General features: G+C 45.3%; 1 protein-coding gene and 1 pseudogene across 3 annotated transcripts in view; both read left to right on the top strand.

The window, feature by feature from the left end:
• The first annotated feature begins 2,093 nt into the window (after window positions 1–2,093).
• Window positions 2,094–10,962, top strand: part of LOC144695247 (uncharacterized) — a 486,191-nt gene continuing 477,322 nt past the window's right edge. Inside the window, exon 1 of one of the 2 annotated variants that reach the window (XM_078566146.1) lies at window positions 2,094–2,213. The gene's annotated coding sequence lies outside the window, so the exon portion shown is untranslated. The remainder of the gene's footprint in view (window positions 2,214–10,962) is intronic. The other variant, XM_078566145.1, reaches the window with a different exon arrangement.
• On the top strand, window positions 5,121–10,138 carry LOC144695204 (uncharacterized; annotated as a pseudogene). The gene has a single exon (XR_013579900.1). The product of XR_013579900.1 is annotated as an uncharacterized LOC144695204 (transcript).

Raw genomic sequence — 10,962 nt, 5'->3', positions numbered from 1 at the left:
TGGCAAAGTAGTTTCTCCTGAATTCCTCATTGGATTTATTTTCAACCATCTTATATTTCTGGCCCCTAGTTTTGCACTCCCCCACACAAGTGGGAACATCTCCTCTCTATTTAACCCCAAATTCTTAATTTTACAATTCATCATTTTAAATATTTCTATTATGTCACCCCTCAGCCTTCTCTTTTCTGGGGAAAAGAGTGCTAGCCTGTTCAGTCTTTCCTGATAGTTACAATCTCTCAATTCTGAACATCATCCTTATGTTTTTTGCACCTTCCCAAGTTCCTTTATGTCCTTTTTCAGTATGGAGATCAGAACTGTGCACAGCTCTCCAAGTGTGGTCTAACCAAGGTTCTGTACAAGATCGACATAACTTCTCTGCTTTTCAATTCTATTTCTTGAAAAATGGACCTTAGTGATAATATATATTTTTAAAATGACATTGTTGACCTGCTTTGCTACTTTTAATGACGATGAATCTGTAGTTCTGCCCTTCCACAACTTGTAAATAAAACCCTCGGTCCTCCCTTGCCTATAAAATTGAAATAATTTGTCCACATGAAGTCATGAACACAAACTATTATTTTCAAACCTCCATCAAATCACCCCATAGTCTACACTTCCCTGAAGTGAACACACCCAGCTCTCCGAATATAATTGCAAAAAACTGTGAACGCTGGAAATCTGATATATATTCAGAAAATGCTGGAAATTCCCAGGTCAGGCAACATCTGTGGAGAGAGAAGCAACCTCTCTGCAGCCTTTGACATGCCCAACCACACTATCCTCCTCCTCCAACTCTTCTCTGTTGTCCAGTGAGTGGGACTGTTATCGCTTGGCCCACTTTTGCCTCTTCAGTTGTAGCCAGAGAATCTCCTGCAATGGTTAACCTTCCCACCCTCATCGCTCTGGAGTCCGACCAAGGGTCTCTCCTCAGCCCCCACCTATTTCTCATCCACACGCTGCCCCTGTGTAAAACCATCTGATGACCTGATGTCAGATTCACAGAGGGTCTCTTACAATCTGTCCCATTTTACCTCGAGTCAGAAAGAAATGCACCTCACCACCAGACAAAACAGAAAACTAGTAGTAAAGGAATGGAAAGCAGACAGCTTTAAGAGGGAAAGAAATGATTGAGGACCGGGCCATGGAGCAGAGCACCTTAGATCTACAATCTTAACTGGGGCAGGGGCTAAATGGAGGACAGGCCCTTCAGCACCAGTAAGGGAGATGGATTCAAAACTGGGAGTTAAACTTTAATACTTTTACTCCACAGTCTGGAGAAAACAGTCTCACCAGACACAGAAAACCAATGTAGAATGTAGTCCCATGTTATTCATTTAACCAAGCTGATGGGGGGTGAAGGAGGGGAGAGGGGTTAAACGGCTGCGATCCTGGTTCCCGCCGCCTGGGGCTGGGATTTACAGGTGCGCACCTCCAATTCCAGCCCCGCCCATGTGACAGCCGCTCGGGCTCGCACTTTCTCAGATTCGAACTCCCGAACGGTGGGCGCCAACCGCCACTGTGCGCGTCAGAACTACAATTCCCATCGGCACCTCGATTCCATTGTTTTATCTCTACCTTTTAGCCTATTTTGATCCCTTCCCCCCCACCCCACCCCCACTAGGGCTATCTGTACCTTGCTCATCCTGCTTTCTACCCTTAATGTCACCTATTATCACATTCCTTAGATAATATCACCACCTTCAACACCTCTTTGTCCTTTTGTCTGTGACATCTTTTGGTTATCTTCACCTATCACTGGCCCTCTATCCAGCTCTACCTGTCCCACCCCCCTTAAACCAGGTTATATTTCACCTCTTTTCTGTTTTTACTTAGTTCTGTTGAAGGGTCACTCAGACTCAAAACGTTAATTGTGTTCCTCTCCGCAGATGCTGTCAGACCTGCTCAGTTTTTCCAGGTATTTTTGTTTTTGTTTTCGTTTCCTGCTGGGTACTGTCGTTCCGAATGGGTGAGCGGTTACTTCTACAACGCTTGCGCAGAACTCAGAGGCACCGTGGAACTGCAAAGTCCCGCCCCCTTTCCTGCTTGGTTGAGATGAGTGATTGACATGACAACTGTGGACGGGATGCGAGTGTACCTCAGTCTCCGATTGGCTATGAGTGACGTCATTCAGAGAGCCCACCCATTCTCTCCTCTTCCTCTTCCACAGCTGCTTCACTTCCTGTAGGGACTGAAAACCAAGTGAGGAGACGGTGAGTGAAGGAAGAGAATTTATAATAATTACATCACATAATATCCACACTAATGTTCAGGATTGAATATCCAGTAAGTGTATCCAGAGATTGTGAGTTCAAATCCAAACATGAAAAGTTACATACATAGGATTACAGTGTAGGAACAGACCATTCGGCCCAACTGGTCCATGCTGGTGTTTGTGTTTCACACGAGCCTCCTCTCACCCCTCTTCATCTCATATTCAGTGATGCTTCAAAGATTCTTCCTCAAGTCGTTAATCCTGCACCATAGCACCTCGGCTGCCATATTTGGAGATACATTTATTGAAATGTCTTTTAACGCCTTCTTTATAGATTTTACCCGAAGGTCTCTGCCTTTCCCAAAAGCCTGGGCGGAGGAAAGAAAGTAGCCACGTTGTCTGCTGCTGGTCACTATCCAGTGTCCCTGGTGGAAACAGAGGATGTGTGACTGTCAAGTGAGGAAAAAGAAAGGACTTGCATCTGATCCCCACACAGGGGAATAGCAGACTGGCACTCACTGTGGAACAGTCTCTAACTGGGAGGTAGCAGTGCTCTTGTCACTGGACCAGTAATCCAGCAGCCCAGGATAAGGCTCTGGTGTCATGGGTTTGCACTCCCCCTGCAGCTGCTGCTGGAATTAAAAGTTAGTTTCAGTAATGGTGACCATGAAAGCATTGTCGCTTGTCATAAAAACCCATCTGTTTCATTAATGTCCTTATGGGAAAGAAACTGACCATCCTGGTCTGGCCTACATATGAATCCAGACCCACAGCAATATGGCTGACTCTTAAATACCCTCTGAAATGGCCAAGCAAGCCACTCAGTTGTATCAAACTACAAGTGAGTCACAAAGCAATGAAACCGGATAGCTCGCTCAGTTTCAGCCTAGGTACTGGAAATGATAATGGCTCATCCAGCAATGTTGACCCTGCAAAGTCCTCCTTGCTAACATCTGGTGGCTGTGCTAAAGTTGGGAGAGCTGTCTCACTGACTAGTCAAGCAACAGCCTGACATAATCATACTCACTGAGTCATACACAGCAGACAACGTCCCAGGCACCACCAGCACCCTCCCGGGTATGTCCTGTCCCACCAACAGGACAGATCCACCAGAGGTCGTGGGCACAGTGGTATACAGTCGGGAGGGAATTACCTTGGGAGTCCACAAAATTGACTCTGAACCTCTGAAGTTTCATGACATCAAATCAAATATGGGCAAGGGAACCTCCTGTTGGTCATAATCTACCGCAGCCACCTCAACCTCCACATTCCCTCAGCTAATGAATCAGTGCTTTCTCCATGTTGAACACCAACTGACCAATTGGAAGAAACAGTGATGATGGCAAGGGCACAGAATGTACTCTGGATCAGGGACTTCAATGCCCATCACCAAGAGGGGGCTTGGTGGCACCAGTGGAGACCGACTGGCTGAGTCCTGAAGGACAGCTGTTAAACTGGGTGCAGGGCAGGTGGTGAAGGAACCAACATGAGGGAAAAACCTACATAACCGCATCCTCATCAATCTACCTGTCACAAATGCATTGTCCATGTTAGTATTGGCAATAGCCACCGCACTGTCCTTTTGGAAACAAAGTCCCATCTTCACATTGAGGATACCCTCCATCCAGTAGCAGTATCACGGGATATGCTAAACGGGATAGATTTCAAACAGATCTAGCAACTCAAAACTATTTTTGGAATTCTGGACCACAAGTCTTCAGTACTATTGCTGGAATATTGTCAGGGCCCACAGCCTTTGCAGTATCTAGTGCCTTCAGCCGTTTCTTGATATCATGTGGAGTGAATTGAATTGGCTTAAAACTGGCAGCTGTGATGCTGGGGAGCTCTGGAGGAGGCCAAAATGGATTATCCACTTGGCACTTCTGGATGAAGATTGTTGCAAATGCTTCAGCCTTGTCTTTTGCGCTGATGTGCTGGGCTCCCCCATCACTGAGGATGGGGATATTTTGTGGAGCCTCCTCCTCCAGTTAGTTGTTTAATTGTCAGCCACCATTCACAACTGGATGTGGCAGGATTGCAGAGCTTAGATCTGATCTGTTGGTTGTAGGATAGCTGTAAATCCCGAACTGTCAACATCCTGGCAGTGACCATTGACCAGAAACTGAACTGGACAAGCCATATACTGTGGCTACAAGAGCACGTCAGGGGCTGGGATTTCTGTGGTGAGTAACTCACCTCCTGACTCCCCAAAGCCTGTCCACCATCTACAAGTCACATGTCAGGAATGTATGATGGAATACTTTGCACTTGCCTGAAGATGTGCAGATCCCACAAGACAAGAAGCTTGACATCATCCAGGACAAAGTTGCCTACTGGATTGGCACCCCACCCATCACCTTAAATATTCAATCCCTCCACCACTGACACGGTGGCAGCAGTATGTACCATCTACAAGATGCACTGCAGCAACTCAGAGGCTCGTTCGACAGCACCTGCCAAATCCACTACCATCTAGAAGGACAAAGGTAGCAGATGCATGGGAACACCACCACCTACTGGTTCTCCATGCCACACACCATCCTGACCTGGAACTATATCACTGTTCTTCACTGTCGCTGGGTCAAAATTCTGAACATATTTGTTAAGGGCACTGTGTGTGTACTTACACCACATGAACTGCAGCACTTTAAGAAAGCAGCTCACCACCACCTCCTCAAGGGCAGTTAGGGTTGGGCAACAAATGCTGTCCTACTTAGAGGCACCCACATCCTGTGAAAGTGTAAATAAAAAACTGAGGAGTTTTTTCAACTCCCTCTCCTCCTGTGCTGGAGGAAATCATGTTTCCTTTTCCTGTTTTACAGAAGAATTGCACCATACTACACCAGAGAATACAGAGAGGATAGACACCGCTAATAGATCCTGACCATTGCCCAAGGAACAAGTGCACAACTGTGGGAAGACATCCAGTTCCTTCACAGCATTGCTCAATACAGAGAAGGTTGGGTAGTGAAACCATCATCTGGAAATTGGTCAGGTCAGGGGAGCTTTGACATATCATCAGATCTGAAACTGGTCAGTGGTGTGGAACCTTCCATCAGAACCAACCTTTCCGAAGGTTTGGCTGTGGGCAATCGATCAGGGTGAGGCTGGGAAGAAGTATGAGTGGGCTCCAAGTGTAGTGAGAGCTTCAATCATTCATTAAGCCTCATGAACCACTGACTCATTCCTACAGGTGAGAGGCTGGTCAAATGTGAGGAGGGTTCCACAGGCTCATAAGTTCTCCTGACACACAAGGCGCATCTTTTGTCCCACCAGTAACACGACAACAGCTGCATGGAAGAGAAACCAATCAAGTGTGAGGTGTGTGATCGAGCTTTCGCACATCCATCGACATTCGAGATTCACCGACGCAGTCATACTGGAGAGAAGCCATTCGAATGTGAGGTGTGTAACAAGGGCTTTGCACATTCATCAAGCCTAGTGAGTCACCGACTCCTTCACACAGGGGAGAAGCCATTCATGTGTGAGGTGTGCAACAAATCATTCTCGCAGCCATCGGGCCTCCACGGACACCAACGCATTCACGCCGGGGAGAAACCATTCCCCTGTGAGGTGTGTGACAAATCATTCTCGACATCATCACAATTCTGCGCACATCAACGCGTTCACACTGGGGAGAAACCATTCACGTGCAAGGTGTGTGAGAAATCATTCTCACTATCATCGGATCTCCGCAAACACCAACGCATTCACACTGGGGAGAAACCATTCACATGTTACATGTGTGAGAAAGCATTTGGTTCATCATCAGGTCTCCGTGTGCACAAACGCACTCACACAGGCGAAAAACCATTCAGGTGTGAGGTGTGTGAGAAATCATTCTCGTTACCAGGGAACCTCCGCAGACACCAACGTGTTCACACCGGGGAGAAACCATTCACGTGCGAGGTGTGCAAAAAATCTTTCTCACTGTCAGCAAACCTCCTCACACACAAACGCATTCACACTGGGGAGAAACCATTCACATGTGACGTGTGTGAGAAAGCATTTGCTTCATCATCATATCTCCGTGTGCACAAACGCATTCACACAGGCGAGAAACCATTCAGCTGTGAGGTGTGTGAGAAATCATTCTCGTTTCCAGGGAACCTCCACAAACACCAATGCGTTCACACCAGGGAGAAACCATTCATGTGTGAGGTGTGCAACAAATCGTTCTTCACATCCTCGAGCCTCCTGCTTCATCAGAGGATCCACACAGGAGAGAAACCATTCACGTGCGAGGTGTGCAACAAATCGTTCTTCACATCCTCGAGCCTCCTGCTTCATCAGAGGATCCACACAGGGGAGAAACCATTCACATGTGAGGTGTGCAACAAATCGTTCTTCACATCCTCGAGCCTCCTGCTTCATCAAAGGATCCACACAGGGGAGAAACCATTCAGGTGTGAGGTGTGTGACAAATCGTTCGCAGTGTCATCAAGACTCCTGTGTCATCAGAAGATCCACACAGTGGAGTAAGTAACCTCTCAAGTGTGAGGTTTGCAATGAAGCTTTTGTGACATCTTTGACTCTCCTGGGACACAGAGGATTCACACAAGGGAGAAACACTTCAGGTGCGATGTTTGTAACAAGGCTTTCACCCACTCCTCCAATCAGCTGAAACACCAGTGGATCCACACTGGTGAGAAACCATTCATGTGTGAGGTGTGTGAGAAGGCTCTCGCACATCAGTGTATCTCCTGGTCCATCAACACACTCACACAGGGGAAGAAACCCTGTCAGTGTGAGTTCTGTAACAAAGCCTTCATACAATTGTTGGACCCTCTGGAACACCAGCGAACCCACATGGATACTGCCTAATCAGGTTCTTGCCCAATTTGTTGTCAGAGTGTGAACCTCCACGCAGGCTCACTGCAAAGGATATTGGGGCACAGAACAAGAAGCAGCAGCTTTCACTCACATCAAACAAGTAGTGACGACAACACCAGTGCTGAGGTACGATGATGTCAATGATGAAGTCACCCTGCAGTGAGGTGTCAGTGAAACAGGACTTGTGTCATGAAACGATCATATTTTTCATTATATTATGGTTTATTTTCAAGTAAGCTTAAGTTTGTGTATAAATTATCAAAAGGTTTAGGTGTAAAAAGGAATGTGAAATGTGAATGAGTGAACTAGGATAATGTCTCAGCATATAGGGTGTGAATAGAATTCCCATTTTTCGATAAGAGGAAAAAATTGTTGGATTTTCAAAGGAGACATGATGAGGTTTTTAACGACAGACAAGATGAATAGGGTGAACTTATTACGTTAATTTTTCCCAAAAGTGCTGACCAGAATGACAACATGAAAGATTTTTATATCATGGGAAAAGTAAATACCAAAGACATGGGAGAACAATGGGATTTATAGATTAAAGAGGAAGAAATGTATTTAAAGAAGGATGGAAGGCTGTGTAAGTGTGGCGGTGTGAGATCGAACGGTACACTGCATGAAACGGACTTGGTGGGGGGAAAGCCTCCAGCCACCCTGGAGAAGTGCTGCTTCAGTAACCAAGTTGTGTTAAAAGCCTTTGGAAGTCCACTGTTGAGTGGGTGCTTGTGGTAACCTTGCTGGATGTATCTATAAATTTAAAATCTATGTTGGACTGTTGCCTTAAAAGGTGGTGTGTAGTTGGGAGTCCAGTTAAGTAGGAATTTTAGAATTGTTATAATATTAAGTAACTGTGTAACTGAAATCTTTTGTGTGTGTTTAAGTTTTATTTATTTTGTTAATAAATGTTTTAATTTAATTTTAAAATGTCTAAAGGTGTTAGTGGACTCATTACTTCTGAATTTAGTGCATAAATAGCAAAACATTTGTGGTAGCTTGGCCCAGTTTCCCTTGTGGATTTGGTCCATCTGGCACATATCACCTGCCACATCATAACACTTGGAGCAACCCTCATGCAGCAAGGGCAAACAATCGTGTTTGAATCCAGAGTATTAACACAAACTGAATGACGCTATTGACAGATTGAGAAAAAGTGCCTGGCTATTGTCTTTGCTTGTGAGCATTTCAGCCAGTACCTATTTGGGAGAGAGAAAGTGATGGTAGAGTCTGACCACAAGCTACTTCAAAGAATCTTTTTCAAACCTTCTATCTGCTCCAAAATATTTACAAAGGAAGTTACTTCATTTGCAGAGATATCATTTAGAACTGAAACAGAAGCAAGGGAAGCAGATGCACATCACCAACATGGTGTCGAGAGCTGCGTCCTCTCTGAAGAAAGTTGATGATGCTAATACAGAGTGTGAAATCTTCCAGATTCAACAAGAAGCAACAGCACAACATGCTCTGGAAGTCATCAACCAAGCAACTGAATCTGACAGACAAGTGTCTTGCTCAGATCAAGCAAACTACACAATGAGATACAACTCTTCAAATGTTTCAGGAAGTTGTGATGAAAGGATGGCCTGAAACCATCAAGGACACACCTGTTGCTGTGAGAGAGAATTGGGCAGACAGAGATGAAGTGATCACCCAAGATGCTTTTTTGTAAAAAGGGACTAGGGTCATTATCCCTAAAGAGATGAGAAAAGAGATGCTGAAGCACATCCACACAAAACATCAAGGAATCGAGTCTAGTCTGAGGGAGGGAAGAGAAGTGCTCTACTGGCCAAACATGAGCAATGAGATTAAAGACCACATCAGCCAGTGCAGTATTTGTCATGAACATCAAGCTAAGCAAGATAAAGAGCTGCTCATAATTCATGACATCCCAGACAGACCATGGATAGTTTGGAGTAGACCTCTTCACTCTCACTGGAACTGATTATCCTGTCACAGTTGACTATTGTTCAGACGACTGGGAGTTAGATCAGCTGGCGTCAACGACCACCAGTGAGATTGTAGAACGCCTGAAAGCACACGCCAGTCGACATGGCATTCTTGACATTGTGATGAGTGACAATGACCCTCAATTCACGAGAGAAGAATTCAGACACTTGATGAATGATTGGGAAATTCAGCACCACACATCATCTCCACACTATCCCCAGTCAGATGGAAAGGCTGAGGCAGCGGTGAAAACTGCCAAAGGGATCATCAAATCATCAACTAGATCCAGCATAGATGTGTACAAGGCAATCTTACAGTGGAGAAACACACCTACTGAAGGCATGGAAAGTTGTCCAGTCCAGTGACTAATGTCATGCTGCACCCAGACTACTCTTCCAACAGCTAAAAAACTACTGAGGCCAGAAGTAGTAACAGGGAGTGAGTGACAAGATCAAAGTGAAACGACAGAAAGACAAATTTCACTTTGATGAAGCTGCCAAATCGTTGCCAGAGCTGAGAGTTGGAGAGCCAGTCAGAGTGAAAGCATTCAACACATTCAACAAAAGTCAGCTCACTTGGCAACTTGGGACCTGTGTAGAGAAGTTGTCACCTCGATCGTACACGGTGAAACTGAATGACCAGATCTGTTGTCACAACTGCAGACATCTATATGCAACCGGAGAAGCTGCTCCTTCACAGCAGACAGCTGATGAGGCAGATCCGAATCACCAACTGAGCAAGGAACTGAACGACCATCAGTCCCAGAGGTCAACTGTTCTCCAACAAATGCAACGGATCAGCAGCAACAATTACCACAGCAACAACACTCGCCACGGCAACAACATCCCTCAGAGAGACATCACCTCAGGAACCAGCAGACACCAGATGAACAGCCAACAACAACTCACACATGTACCATAAGAAGACCTGAACACTTTAAAGATCGTGTGTGCAGTGTGTGTGTAGGGAGAGATAAAATTGGAACAGATTAGAAAGAACAAGTAACTTTTTGTTCATGTGTGCTGATTTTCTTTATGGACTATATATATATGGAGTAAATTGTAAACGATAGTGCGTGCAATTTTTTTTCTTTTTATGAATGGGTATATTCGAATAAATCCCTTTGCCTTCTCATCTTAATATGCTTTGTAATCATATGTAAACAAAGGTTTGAGGGCAGTAGCCATTTTACACACCAAATGGAACATTGTTGAAAATTCAAATTGCTTTAAATATTTCTGGAGTAATATGAGTTCCCTGAAGCTTGGGAAACTGACCGGTGAAACGGAGGTGACTTTGAGCAGCAGATCAGGTGGAGATTTAAACTTGTCATTGTCCCAACTGAATAAAACCTCACTTATTGTAGCTGCCGTCTCAGTTCCCCTGGTAAACGTTTGACAGAGATTTCTAGTGGGAATAGCAATCTTCATCCTCGGAGGCTTTCAAACTGACAACATCAGTGTGGGATGTGTAGCCTCGGATGTGTTTGACAGCAGATCAGAAGAGGAAGACCCACAGCATCCAAGGTAGTGATGACGTGCAGTGGTGGGAGCAGCACATGCACAGGACGGAGGGACACAAGAGATGGAGTAATTTACTCTCCTCTGCTCTCTTCCTCCACCTCCCATCCTTCCTTCTACTCCTTACCACCTCCCTCTTTCTCTTTTGTCCTCTTTCCTACCTCTCCTTCCTGCTGAAACCTTCCTCTCTCCCTCCTATCTCTTTGATCTCTCTTGCCCTGTCTCCCTCCCTCTCCCTCTCCCTGCTGTCTCTCTCCAGCAATCGGCAGAAACTCACCGCTCTCAATATTCCCTTCTGGGGCTGTGGTCATTTCTGTGGTTGGTACCAGCTTCCTGGGTGATGTTTGATAAACCAGCATTGAAGATCGTGTAAAAACTCAGCCACAATCTGTGCACTTGCGATTGTTGCATATTTTCCAAGGAGTTTTACTTCAGGAAACATTT

Source organism: Cetorhinus maximus, chromosome 21, assembly GCF_964194155.1.
Source record: "Cetorhinus maximus chromosome 21, sCetMax3.hap1.1, whole genome shotgun sequence".
In the NCBI taxonomy this organism is placed as follows: Eukaryota; Metazoa; Chordata; class Chondrichthyes; order Lamniformes; family Cetorhinidae; genus Cetorhinus; species Cetorhinus maximus.
Note: the sequence above shows the minus strand (reverse complement) of the source record. Positions and strands in the feature narration are given on the sequence as shown.